Raw genomic sequence first — 14,450 nt, 5'->3', positions numbered from 1 at the left:
TAGCATCTTTACTTCCGATAGAGGATATTTAGGATTAAAACATGGTCCAAATGATGTGGAATTTTGAATGCCGGGGCTTAAAGACACTTGGATGACACCACGGGAACAGATCATTTTGTGTTTTCTGTGATCTGTGATCAAGATAGTGGTGAGTAGATGAGTGAATTTTCATTTTGGGGAGAACTATCCCTTTAAAGTCCTTTAAATCAGGCAGTAATTCAGTGATACTATTCTGACAGTGTGTTTCACTGACATTGACCAGTTGCTTAAGAATATAAGTTAATACACTTTGATGTGGAAGTCCTCACACGGACACATCGAGTTTGTTGTTGACCTGGAAGAGGGAAGAATGTCCATTTGAACTGAAGTAAAACTAGACATAACTAGGTCTGTCAACCACAGTGTGTGGGCTAATGGTGATTGGCTGATTTACTCTATTTCCTATTTGCGACATCATAAACTGACTGTTGTATGCTGTTTATTACCTGCAATACAAGTAACGACTTACAAGCCACTTTACAATTCAGTCATTACCACAGCTTTGTTTTCAACCCTGTGCATTCGTTTGTTGGTTTGAATCTGTGTGTTTGTATGTACTCACGATTTCCCAAAGCAGGGTTAGGGTTAGGGTTAGTTTTCTATATTTTCATATTTTTGGAACTGAGAGTGTGACACTACAGCTTGATTGATCTTAAGCCATTCTAGTTGTAAATGGGTTACCTAAATTAAGAAATGCTTGTAAGACAGAACATAGTTTATGTCTACATTTATCTAGAAAGAAACAAGTGATTGGCAAGAGGTTGGCAAATAGTGTTTAAAATGATTACTGAAGAGTTTTGCATGACATGCGTATGTCCTGTCATCAACAACCACCTGGGATTCATCTAATGCACTAGACATTCTCAATTCCTTTAATTTGATTTGTATAGTGCTCAATCATAACATACATTATCTCAAGGCACTTTACATGTTAAGTTCAACACCTTAAAATGATAGAGATACACAACAGTTCCCACAATGAGCAAACACTGTGGCTACTGAGGGGAGAACAAAAAAACTCCATTATTAACTGGATGAAACCTCTAGCAGAACCAGAGTCAGTGTGGGCAGCCAAACAGGGGAAAAATGGGGGAGAGAGGAAAGATGGGTGGAAAAGAGGGGAGAGAAGAAAGAGACCAGGAACAGTTGTGTGGCAATTATAATTAAGCTCTGTCAGACTGGTTGTTTTAATGAAAATGGTAACGGTGCTATTTATAGATGTAATGATGTCATTAATGATAAAAGCAACAGTTAATTTAAATAATAATTATAATGATAACTCTTGATTGATTGGGTTGTTGACAAACAAAGACAACAAAGTCCTGCTACTTATACCTCTGCTACTATAAGAGAACAGTAATAACCCTCATGACTGCATAAACATGAATACATTATATTAGTTTAACTTTTTATTTCATAATAAAACAAATAAGGTCAGTACCACCTCTCTTATTCCACTGATTATATTGTAGTCCTGTAATCACGGACTGATGATGTATGCTTCAAATGTAATTAATGACATGGTGGTACAGAACATTGGTGGTAAATGAGATCCTGAGAACCAGGGATTTAAACCACTACTTTGGGTAAAGCTATGATTCAGTCCACTGGAAACACTTTGTGTTTTTTTTCTGAATAATTGGCTACTTTTCCAACTGTGCATTTCTATAACTAGTTAACTGATTATTAGAATAGAAAGAAAATATTTGTCTTTATCTTCACTCCATTTCAATCCAAAATTTGAATATATTAGAATATAAACAGACGAGCCATCGTTAAAGAAAAGCTCTGGGGTAAATTTGAATGTAATTTATGTTTGTAAGACATTTGCAAGGCTTCATATGTAAAAGCAGCAGGGCTCCAGATATAGTTTGTCTTTGTTTCGATGGCTGACAGGTCGTGAAAATAGATGGAGCAGGCTTCACACCTCAGGAGATCACTGAGCCCTCTGGAGTCTCTGTAGCTAGTTTATCATTAATAAACACTTAGTAGTCCCATTTGCCTCCATCCTTCCCTCCCTGCTTCTGCAGCTCCGTCACTCCGTCCCTGTTCGGGAGAAGATGAATCATTAACTGAAACTGCGAGAGGGAGCCAGAATTGGATGCTTTTATACAGAAATGGAACAGGCATCATATTTGTCAGTATAGGAACATTAAGAAGACGTGTAGAGCACATGTTGTACACAAATGTAATTCAATGTTCCTTACAGTTTGCATTGTAGATATTTATAAGGAACATTGAAACTAATTTCAAAAGAAATGAAAAATATATTGTAGGTAAAGATAACTGTAAGGTGGGATTTCTCTGTGGTGCAGACTTTATATGACTGCAAGCCTGAAAAATCAATCAGTGCTTTGTTTGAACTGATGTTCTGAGATAATGAGAGGGTTTACATGGTTATGGACAGACTGAAAAACCACTGAGAGATTTATGGACAAGTTGATTAACAAATAAAAAATGTTGCCCATAGAGTTGAACCCAAAATAAACCTTCGGGCGACCATTATCCACTGAGCTCAATGGAAGAACATTGGAACACTGTTCGTCTCCCATCCTCCTTCAAGGCAACATGGGTTTCTTTTAATCATAACCACGATCATTGTGTAACCATAACCACATGTTTTTTATTATTATAAGCATGATTACCCAGAGAAGTTGATTTTATGTTCAAACCTAAATAAACCTATGCTGTCGGTCACAGGACAATTACAAACATCCTATGTTGTTTAATTTAGAGGACTTGGACTATTTACCAGCTAAAGAGTAAGATATTTCCCTCAGTAGCAAGAAAATAAAACCAAGCTAGAAGAAGGTGATAACAGGACTTCTGTTTATCAGGAAAGAGCACTACTCAAAATTAATTATAATGTTGCTCTTTATTCACAGGCTGTGTTGATAGACCCACTGCTTCCTATACATTTTTTTTTTATAAATTAACAAATAAAACTTACATGCTTTGGTATGTTTTTTCAACTCACCACACAGTCCAAGAGAAATTAAATTACATACAAATGTCAGTATTTATCAACCGTGTTGCTGTCTACCAGGCACTGCTATAGAATCCTGCTCAGGAACACATTGTGACCATTAGGTTGCACGATTGTGTTTGCATTCAGTCTGCTGTCGCATATGTCACAGTATTTGCATGGGAATGAGACATGGACCAAATGCCGGTAGGCTGAAAAAACTAGTTGTCAGGCCGGGCGAAGGACAGGACTCAGACGCAGAGCGGATGTGTTCGGAGAATGTTTTATTTATCCTCCACACAGAGTAAACTATGGTACAAAAAACAAAGCGCTCCAAAGGGAGGAAAAACCAGGCTTCATTCAAATAAACCTAACTAAGACTAAACACCGAAACTAAAAAGGCTACAAAGAAATATCACTCTACTGAGGTAAAACTATAAGCACGAGGCTAAGCAAAACGTAAACTATGATACTGGTATCTATGGCTTGGGCTTGAATGACGACAAAACACGACACACTGGCACAAGACAAAGGGAGACACAGACTATATGAACACATGGGGGAAAAGGGAACAGGTGGACACAATCAGTAATCAGGGGAGACGATCAGACCGGTGACACATGAGGAAGGGCAAGTGACCTGAAACGAGAGGAGAGTTACCTTTTCAAAATAAAACCGGAAATGACGAGACAAAAAACAAGAGATGATCTCACCGCGGTGTGACACTAGTTTTCAAAGCACTTATCTCTAACAAACAAGTAGTACAGCAGCATCTTAAGCCAGAACAGAATGAAGAGGCTTATATCAGTATCATAAACTATGCCATTCAAAACAAGTTTGACTGAATAAGTCTAGCATTGAGAGTGTGGCTGTGCTGTTTTGGAGCTTTACAGCTGGTGGAATTGCAGATCTTCCTATGAAACTCTCAGCTGAGGAGAGGGTGGCTGTGTTGAAGGACACGAGTACATTCGAACACTGGTAATCAAATAGCTAGCACAGCCTGTGCCAGGTGGCTGGGAGATAGACCCGAGACAAGCAGCAGGGAAGGATGGAGGCTTGCAGGCTAGTGTCTGGCTGGCTTTGATACAGGTTGGGTGCTTGTAGGCATAATGGTGGCTAGCATGTCTGATTCGAGTTGACCTGGAAGCAGGTGTGTGGGAAGTATCCGTACAGGTGGAGCTGACAGGAAAAACGGTATATGGACCGTAAAAGCACATCCAGCTGTAGATGGCTACCTTGAGGGTGAATTCAGAGTCCCTCCAGGGAGCCTGGCTCTTCATTAAGGGAAATGTCCCTATAGACACTTACAGTCCTCTCTTGTCTGCCGGATCTGTTGTGGCCAGTTTTATACTGGAACCAAGTGCAGACACACAAGAAGGCTTGTATGATGCAGTGATTTTAGGTGTCACTAATAGGTGAACTACAGTCTGGATCCGGACCCAGATGGTGTCCTATCCGAACCCATACTTAGAACCAATACATTGTTGGTAATTTTCAGATTTTGGCAAAGCGTTTCTATTTTAACCATCAGCCTTTAAAGCACTGGTTTAGCAGCCCAGGGAACTCACAGAACAGTTGCATGCAGTGCAAATTATCTAAAGTAATGCGACTCTGTCAATCAATTTAGATCCCATCAAAAGTAAATTAACGTGGAATGTTCTATAAAGAGATGAGTAGAGAGCAGAAAAAACATTTTTTTCATCAAGACTGAACAGAGTCCTACATATACATTTTTGACAGGCAGTTCAAAAACGTTAAGTCTCACATGTTCAGAGACTGTTGATTGTTAAAAGAATCATTGGGAAACAATATTGCACCATTCCGGCCGGATTAAAAATCCTGGCATGACATGTTAGAGCTCTATTCTCACACTGAACAAGGACAGTGGGTGTTGGATATAAGTGGAAAATAAGGGAGGAGAAAAGCAGCTGTTCAGTTGTCGAGGTGTTGAAATGTACAATCCTTTCCTAAGACTTATTTAAAAAACGACAGAGAAGCACTTATTTTTGAGTAAATATTTATTATTCCTCCAATTCAATGTGCAAGCTATTAGTGTAAGACAATTCATGTTGTTAAAATGTCACATGTTGACCACACACAAATGTCAATACATCCAACATTTCAATATATCTTGCTTTGTATCAGATCTAGACGTCTGAATTTTAAATGAATACCTCTGGACTAAAGATGAAGGTCAGGCTGGCAGATTCAGACAACAGGTAACAGACAGCATGAACCGCACAAATGAAAACACGTGAGCAAAGTGTGGAAATTGACAGGGTAAAGGAGCTGGAATAAATACAAGGGAGAGAATGACAGAGGTACAGGTGTGTAGCAGGGTGAACAGGTTGTAGTGATTGACAATGGCAGCATGGGAAACTGGGAGCATGAGAGAAATCATGAAAGGTTATTTTACCATATGATTTGAAAGACAACATGGAGTTAAATAATAACTAGCACCAACCAACAACTAACAACTTCAGATTGCCACCAGCCTGTGCAGCTAATTTGTAAACTTTTTTAACATTTTATGGATTTTGAATTTTGACCAAAATAGGACATAGTAGGACATACTAAGAATATGGGCATACACTGATTTGCAAATACAAATTTTACTGTCACTTTGATTACAAAGACATTTTAAGTTTGATCATAAAAATGTTCAAATAAACATATAAATATGCAAATCAGAGGCTATTGTGTGGCTACTTACCACCTTTCATGAAGCATCAGTCTGGTGTTTTTCCTGGAAAACACAATGACAACACACAGAATAGAGTCCTAATGGCTGGTCCTTGAAGCTGATTGAGGAAATATAATGGATGTGGAGAGCAGAACATTGCACGGACCTCTTCACAGCTGCTGCATGTGATTTGTCCAGAGCTGCCTCTTAGGGCCACACTCTCCACGCTGTCAAGTGGACCTTCTGCCCCGTGCTGACACGCCTGCCCTCACCTCTCACCTCTGTCCATCGCATCTGCCGTAATGTTATGATGGACGGGCATTTTTCTCCAGAGTTTTAGGTTCCCTTCTGGTGCTCGTGGGTGATTTATTCGAGACAGATAGTAGCAAGTAATGAAGTGCTTTGAATTCTTTGCAGGTGTTCCACATGCTGGTTTTTTTCACAGCTTGTCAGAAGCAAAAAGCAAAAAGATGGGTAAAGGGCAGTTATGTAAAGTTAGCGAATGAAAAGACGAGCCTTTCTCATTCTGTGTCTGCCTCCAGCTTGACTGCTGGGTAATATAAACAGTGGAGATTAGCTATAAAAGTTAACATCCCCATTGCACAGTCTCCATTAAAACACCTCTTTCATTGTATTTCCAACCGAAATGAGCCTCATTAAAATTCATTGCTCCACAGTTTCTCTCACAGACCTTGGACATATTGTCAAAACATGGCATTTTTTATGCTTTCACTGCTGTGGCAAATGAAGATATTGTGGAGGGATGTGGCATTGTGTCATGACTGAAACAAAAACTTATTTTCATTCACACTCAGGGACCACCAACAACCTATCAGAGCCCGGTCCCGAGGTAGGCATCAATCATGGGAGCACAGGCGGCGCTTGTCTTGTGTGCTAGCTCCTCTAAAGCTAAAGAAAAGGCTTTGACAAGGAACCCATTATTCAGCAGCTCATCTCTTGTTGCTTAAACATCACCTGTCAGCTCGTTGGTCAGCCACGTACTCAGTGGTTGAAGTTGGTCATCAGTCACAACTCCAATGTGACATCATTAAAGGCTGCCATAGGCTGTGTGTTCCTCTGTTTAACAAGGTGCTATTTGTTGTCAGTGAGGAGTGCAGGGTAGTAAGGTAGTGTGGGAAAGGTTTAAGAACAGATATATTTTTAGATGAGTTTTCTCATGTCTAGAAAACTTGAACCTCCCTGTGATGAAACCCCACTATTCTTCAATGGTTTGGGGTTGGTTAGCTGGGTTGAAAGCCCAGAAAACAGTAGTAAGTTGATATTCACATCAAAATAAGTTTAAGTTTATAGAGCAACTGAACAAAAGGCCACTGCTGTAGTTTTTCAAGTAAAGGCAGTCTCAATACTAATCAAAATTATAATACTACTCCTTCTAATTGGAATTATAATAACTGTTATTTAATCAAACCAGATATTTGCCCTTGTTCCAATTATTTTCACAAGAAATATTTGTTTGTAACTTTTGTCAAATTAAACTACCTTTCTTAGTCAGGTCAAAGTGGATATAATTTACTGAACATTAGTCAGATTGTTTATTTTAACAAAATTCTGTCATGCTTTATGAACTACAGGTTTATCTGTTTCACTGATGTCAGTGCATCGTCTTTTCACATCTGGCATTAACCACAGACACCTGTGTGGAAGATACTGGACATGGTGTTCAGTGCATGGAATGGACTCACAGGTATACCTGACTGAAAGTGCATTACATCCAATGGGCTGTAGCCGGACTCCACAACGCCAACACTGATTTACCACACTGCCAGAAAACAGTGGGATGTCCTACTGTTTCCATCCAAAATCAAATATATTTTTCCTCTATTACAGTAAAATAAGGAAATAGTTAAATAATGACCACAAAAATAAACATAAGTGCATCTACCGCTTTGCAGCGTAACTTAGTTTCTTTGCACAAGTTAAATTAGAATATCCCTAGGCTGCCACACCACCAACATTTTTCTCCTGGTCATTTCCATTCATACTGTACACCGCTCTGTGACTTCCATAAATATAAAATTCGGATTCATCAGTAAATAAGACATTTTTTTCAGGTCACCTACTTTGAAATGCAGATATTGCTGAGCCCACCCCAAACGTTCGCCTTGTTTCCCCTCTTGAGATGTGGTTCAGAAACTTCTACTCGTCCTCTGAAACCACTAAAAGACAGCTTTCTTTTGACAGCCCACTCGCTGAGTGGAGTCTTGCATTCTTTATTTAGCTAATTCTTTATCTGTGATGAAGTTGCTTTTCCATCTCTCAGGGAACTAAGCTTGATGTGTTTCTCCTCTGATGGATTGGTCACTTTTGGTTTGTCTGATCACGCCAAGTGAGTGACAGCTGTTGTTTTAGGGAGAACTAGCCTGCTGAGATATGACCAAAAGGCATCTAATAATTTGTATTTATCTCTCATCCTATTGAACTCAACACATGTATTTAGATATTTATAGTATATATTTAAAATAACTTACCCATGTCATAGAGGTTTAAAAATATTTAGCTGAAAATGCATGTGTATCTTGAGTTTGCATCCTTGAACGTCTTCATGCAACCTCCTCTTGAGTTTTTCCAGTGTGGAGCGAAGCCTTTATCTGAAATATCCTTACCTCATTGGTCCAACATATGTTTATTTAATTCATCAGATTTTCTTTGAGGTCTATCCAGTAAATATAATTTAATGCACAGAAATTATTTGATTTAAAGCTCATCTGTATTAGTCAAACCCAGGCCCTATTGAGTTTATTGAAATATGTCCAAGTGTACTTAAGTGCGTCTGCGTCTGTTTAGGTTAAAGGTTGCCAATAGAAAAGCCAATGTCATCAATTTAACATTAGATATTTCATCAATCAGACTGTGACATCCATCATATCAGAAAACGACCACATTGACTTGCCAATGTCTGACGTTCATACAGGGACTGATAAATTGCATTTGAAAACAACACTGGATGTGCAAAACATAAAATAGGTGCTGCATATATCGTAAAATAGTAAATTTCTCCTTGTTCTAATATAAAAGCCCAAATTCTGCTCATATAGGCTGTGGTCTGCTGTAAACCGTGCTCGCTGTGTCGCTGCAGGATTAATGATACAGGCGAAGGGTATATAAGCAGGCAGCGGTGGACAAGGAAAACCACAAGGGAGATGGGGGACATGACATAGGAATGGTGTGGAGTGTGTGTGTGTCTGTTTGTGTGTTTGTGTGTGTGTGTGTGTAACAACTACAAAAAAGAAAGTGTATAGCAGCAAAGGTGGGGGAAGGGCAGGATTCAAATGGCATTTGTGATAAGGTGACATTTAGAGAAATCTCATATCAATCTCCTTTGAACGAAAAGGTTCGATCCCTGAAAAAAAAAAAGGTCTGACTGCTGCTCACAAGCTGCAGTAGTAAAAACCGGACTACACGTTTCATTTTTAAATTTGTACATTTGACTGAGCAAAAAAGATAATTACTACTCTGATGTAAACTAAAGAATTTAAGCAAATTTAAAGTAGAAAATAAGTTTGGACTTTGTTGTGATCATCACAAACCAGTGGTCATAGTTCACCCTCCTCATAAGGGCAACAGCACAGATCAGACTTAACAGTTGTCATGGAGAAACATGCAATCAGCTGGTGTTTCTCTCCCTTTCAACACATGGACCCTCCCCTCACTCCCTTCCTCCGCCTGCAGACAGTACAGGCCCTGTTGTTGTCAGATAGTGATGGAGCATATGCAGTGTGGGAAGGAGGATCTCAGCTGTTCGTCCTGGAGAACTCATCTCCCCTCCCATTCCGGTCCTAGGTGAGCTTCAATACTTGCCCCAGACCTCCCTTTCCTTTTGGCTGCCCTTAGCCAAACTAAGCTCATTTGTCCCCCCCAAGAGAACCATGATCTGCCTTTTGTTCGGGCCCCAACCTCCCATTCATGTCCCCCAGGAGAGTAGACAAAAGAGGAAGAGACACTGAACCCAGGCCTGAACCCTTTGCCCAGACAGACTGCGTAAAGCGACCATAAAGAGATGCATGGCTTGAATGGAGCTTTGCTGTTATGGGGAGCCCTTTAGCTTTAACTACATAGCCTCTGTCTCTGGTGTGTTCTCCATTATTTTGTGTATCTTTACATTTCTATGACTCACAGCGTAAAACATGGTTGTTCTGAAAGCTCAATTCACTGCAACTAAAGAAAACACAAAAACAACCAAATGTGATACAAATACATGTCACACACACAAACATCTGCAGCTTTATTTTCAGTACATTTATATAACAAATAAAGAAATGGAAAACAGATAGAAATGCCAAAGGGAATCACAAGCAAATACAGCGAAAATAAAAAATATAGTTGACACAACCAAATAAAGCAAACATATACACTTATAAACAAAAAAAATAATGAAATGTTCTGAAAGTTCAAACAATAAAACAGGAACCCTGCATATTTAACTAAGATATGTAAAATGTTCGCAGGTATGATCAATACTGCTGAACACAAAGCCACCATCATCAGCACTGCTCTGAGAAGTGATTCTTGTAAAATGGCCACAAAAAGTTACGTTAGTGACCCCAACAATTTTATTCACACCCACAATCACAGGAAGAGGAGTGATGTAAAGTGGCAAATATGATTTTCTTACCTTCACATTTATTTGTAAATGTATTGCAACATATAACTCACACACTTAGAACTAACCCTAACCCTAACTACTAATTCACATATCTTTGTGTTGTTCTTTACCTTATTAAAACATTGTTGAAACAATGACAGTGTTAATTGGGATAAGGTGTTTTAACCCCTTAGCCAATGACATCAACTGAAGCTAACTGGATCAGGATTTAGTAAACCTGAAACCCAACTGGAGGAGTATGTTAGAGCTATTTCAAATTATGCTACCAAGAAGCATGTGCTGATGTGAACCAGGCCTCACAAGTTATTTCTGTTGTTCCTCTTACTTTGTGGGCGTCCAGCTTAGAAGACTCCAAAGACAAAGCAGAATAATCAGTGAGGTAAAAAAAGAAGCCCACTGGTTTCTTTTTTAGTTAAAGACCTAATGCCTCTATGTGGTCTGCAGAGCGGTCTAGGAATTGCAAGCAGGTTAAAATCACTGTTCATGAGTCAATAATAAAAATATCATGGTGCATGGTGTATATGGTTTGTCCATAGCATCACACCAGGAAAGAAGCAGCTGCTCTTGTTTTTTGCACTGGTGACATTAAGGTTGTTGGGGAAAAACATGCAGCACTGGTATGAAAAGTAAGCAGCATATCAGAATATAAACATTTTGACAGTGTTGAAGTACAGATAAGAAAGCATCATGATTTGGGACAGTTTATCAGTATCTCAGGGCTGTTGCACACGGATAATAATAATAATCAAGGATAATCAGACCGATATTTTTACCCTTTATGCTCCTTCCAACAATTGTGTGGGCAAACCCGAATAGAGGCCAGTTGGAGCGGATATTCTGCCCAATAGTTTACAAAATAACCTTATTGCTACCAATTGAGTCGGAGCCTCCTCTCAATCATATTTCATGTTTACGATAATGGGCTCCGACAGAAACCTAGAATAGCCAATGAGAGCGAGCTGACCCAGACACCTAACCAATCAGACGTTGTGAGTTGCACATTCCTCATTCCTTATTGCAGTTCAGAGGGTGGCGGTAATGTACACAAAGTTGTTTGCTTGGCCTAATCGTCTAGTGTGAGTGTGTTCTGATAATATTAATATTAAACATTCTTTCAATATGTCTGTGGTCTCTCAGGCAGTTAAAATCTGTTAAATGAATATTGTCCTTCAGTTGAAGATAAGTAGGTGATGCAGCAGAATAATGATCCTGAATATCAAAGTAAACCCACACCTACTACAATCTACTATTAGTACTACAGAATGATAAAGAAAATCCACCTGTTCGAATCAGACCTCAGATCTAAACCAAGCAGAGAGAGAGACTTTCACACCAGAACATGTAACAATGGTCACATAACATATTGTGACAAACTGAAAATGCAGACGTTCGTCAGTCAGGCTCATTTTACAACACTGACAAGCTTCAGCAGATATTTGTGTTTCCTTGTGTTTCTAAATCTGGTTGTGTTTTTACTACTGCTGTCAAACATCAAAATGAACATGTGTCTGTCTTTTTCCTAAATCCTGCATTGTCAAACTGATGAAGTGGTTTTTCCATCTACATGTGTTATTTCTATTTGCATGTGTTTTCTTAGGCTGCAGTGCGTTCAGCTCCCAGGTTCACCAAAGGAAACAGTGATGAGTGTGCGAGCTCTGTCTTAGTATGCTGAGGAAGCAAGATACAGGAATTTAAATTCTTTTTGCAGCGATGCAACTTGCTCCTGATATCAAGCAGGAAAATATCAATTCTGGATCCTTGTTGTCAGGTTGAATCCTGCAGCTTACGTTTCTGTCATGCTTTGCGGCACAAATCACATCGAATTTAAACCGTAAGCTATATTACCGTAGGCTTTACAGCCTTGTAGGAATACTATGAACCCCCCGACATGTTAATCTACAAGGCAATACAGTCTGACATATACAGAGGCTGCTTATCTGTCTCCACCTGTTTGATGTTAAATATGAGCTTGGGTTCAGTTAAGAGGCAACGGGTGGGATCTGCCATACAGTTCTATAGGGGCTTCCTTGCACGGCTTATAATATAACAGATAAGGACCAAATATCATCATATATCCGCGCTGGTACATATTATTACAAAAACCTGGTGTGGGTTGATATGTGTTCTGTGCAGTAATGGAGCATGCACGATCATAGGCAGGAAATGTAAGATGTTGAAATGATAACTATTATTTCTTAAAGGTAGAGCATGCTGAAAATGATGTTGGAGTCAAAGTGTCCACAACCAGCAACAAATAAATAATACCTCAATGGGGCATGTTCATGATACACACCGCCCTATTTATATCACGGCAATGTAAGAGGAGACTCACCAGTTTGTATTGTGTGAGATTAATTCCCAATAGTCAAACATTTCCGGCCACAGGAAATTACAAACTTGATAAAAGGGAAATAATCAAAAACTGGTGAAGCAAACTCTCCCATCACACAAGCAATGGCTCGTCCCACTCTTCACTTATACATTTCTTAATTAAAAACTGTTCGCATGGATGGAAGCCTGCAGCTCTCTACTTGTGCTGATGTTCAACTTTGATGATGTCAAGTTAGAAATATGGAGCCAAAAGAAATATATTTCAAATCCTCAAACCTGTCTCACAAATGCCAGTTAGAGATGGAGATTTTCCACCTGAGTTGACAGCTTTTACAGTAAATATGACATGAAATGAATATGGTATACAACAAAGACACATCATCTCTAACATTTGTGGACATTTCCATCTACTCAGTTAAGTGATTCAAGATTTAAACGTGTAGTTGTGAGAGCATAATTTCCACTGAGGTCCAAGTCAAGCCAGATTTATTTATATAGCATCAAATCACAAATTCATCCAGTTATAAAACCATCTATCCTTATTCACCTTGGACCAGGGGCAAGACGATTTTGATCTTGTACAAAGATATATAAGAATAGTCATGAAGCTTTTAGTTGTAAATGAACCTTTTTAAACATGTGAAATGAATATGCATGAGGAATTCATGTGGACATTTTTGTTGGCATTACTTTACAAGCTCAATCATTGGGCCAATGTACAATGACTTGAGAACCTTATTTGCTTTTTGTTGAAATAGCAATTTTTTTTATTGCTAGTGATGTATTAGTTTCAAGTGTCCCAGTTTTTCTCTTCGTTAGTTAATAGTGCTTTGACTTATATGCTCCACTCACTTAAGTAGTGGTGTCAGTATATTGCTTTTTATGGTCTCTTAAATTTATTGTTAAAATGTAATAAAATATATTGGATCTTTCAGTGAGCTTCTGGTTTTTGTTTCACTGTAACACTAGGAAAGCAGATGCATGAGATACGATATTTAACTTGACTAGAAGTGAATGTGTGACACTGTAGGTGCAGTACACTTTACCATCTTCCACACATTCCACCTTCATTTTAGATTTATCCTGGCTTGGCCTTGTGTAACCCTGCAAGAGGATAGAGGAGTTGAAAGGTGAGATTCGTGTTCCCTGGGCTCCCTTGGGTGTCCCAGTGGGTTTGTGTGGCATTGCTTCTCCCTGCCGCTGCTCTGTGAGGTCAGATCAAGAGGTCAGCTCACCCAGGGGGGTCCCCGGTTCCTACTAGACACATTCCTCTGTTTGCTTTCTGAATTTAAGATGGACAGGATAGCCACTTTACCTTGGTTTTGCTAACTGTCAATTCCACTTTCCAAACAGAACAAACTTTTTCAAATCGAGTAGATGGTGTTGTTTGGATCAGATTATTTTTGTTTCCTTAAAGTCTTTTTTTTCTATCACCAGTAGAAGATTAGTTAAGTGCTTAGGTATAATTCTTAATCAACCTCAAATATTGAGTTTTCTGTGTCGAAATTGCTCAAAATGTTTATTTATAGAAGGTTGGTGATGTTCAGTGGTTAAAATGGGTCACGTATATACCAGCGTTGAAAAATGTTGGGGTTTGTTTATATTGTAAAGGTCTTGCAGATTACGTTGTCCCACTTATTCTTTTGTTAAAACTTAAAACTTGATTTTGTGATTTTGTGCAACATGTATCCTACATACTGGAGTTAGTACATAATTGACACACTGTCACCCAATGAAAATATTAGACCTTGTGTTTCTCACAATATGTCTGTTGCTCTCTTTTAGCCCATCTTAGATAAACCAACTCC

The sequence above is a fragment of the Platichthys flesus genome, chromosome 3 (genome assembly GCF_949316205.1).
Source record: "Platichthys flesus chromosome 3, fPlaFle2.1, whole genome shotgun sequence".
Classification (NCBI taxonomy): domain Eukaryota; kingdom Metazoa; phylum Chordata; class Actinopteri; order Pleuronectiformes; family Pleuronectidae; genus Platichthys; species Platichthys flesus.
Note: the sequence above shows the minus strand (reverse complement) of the source record.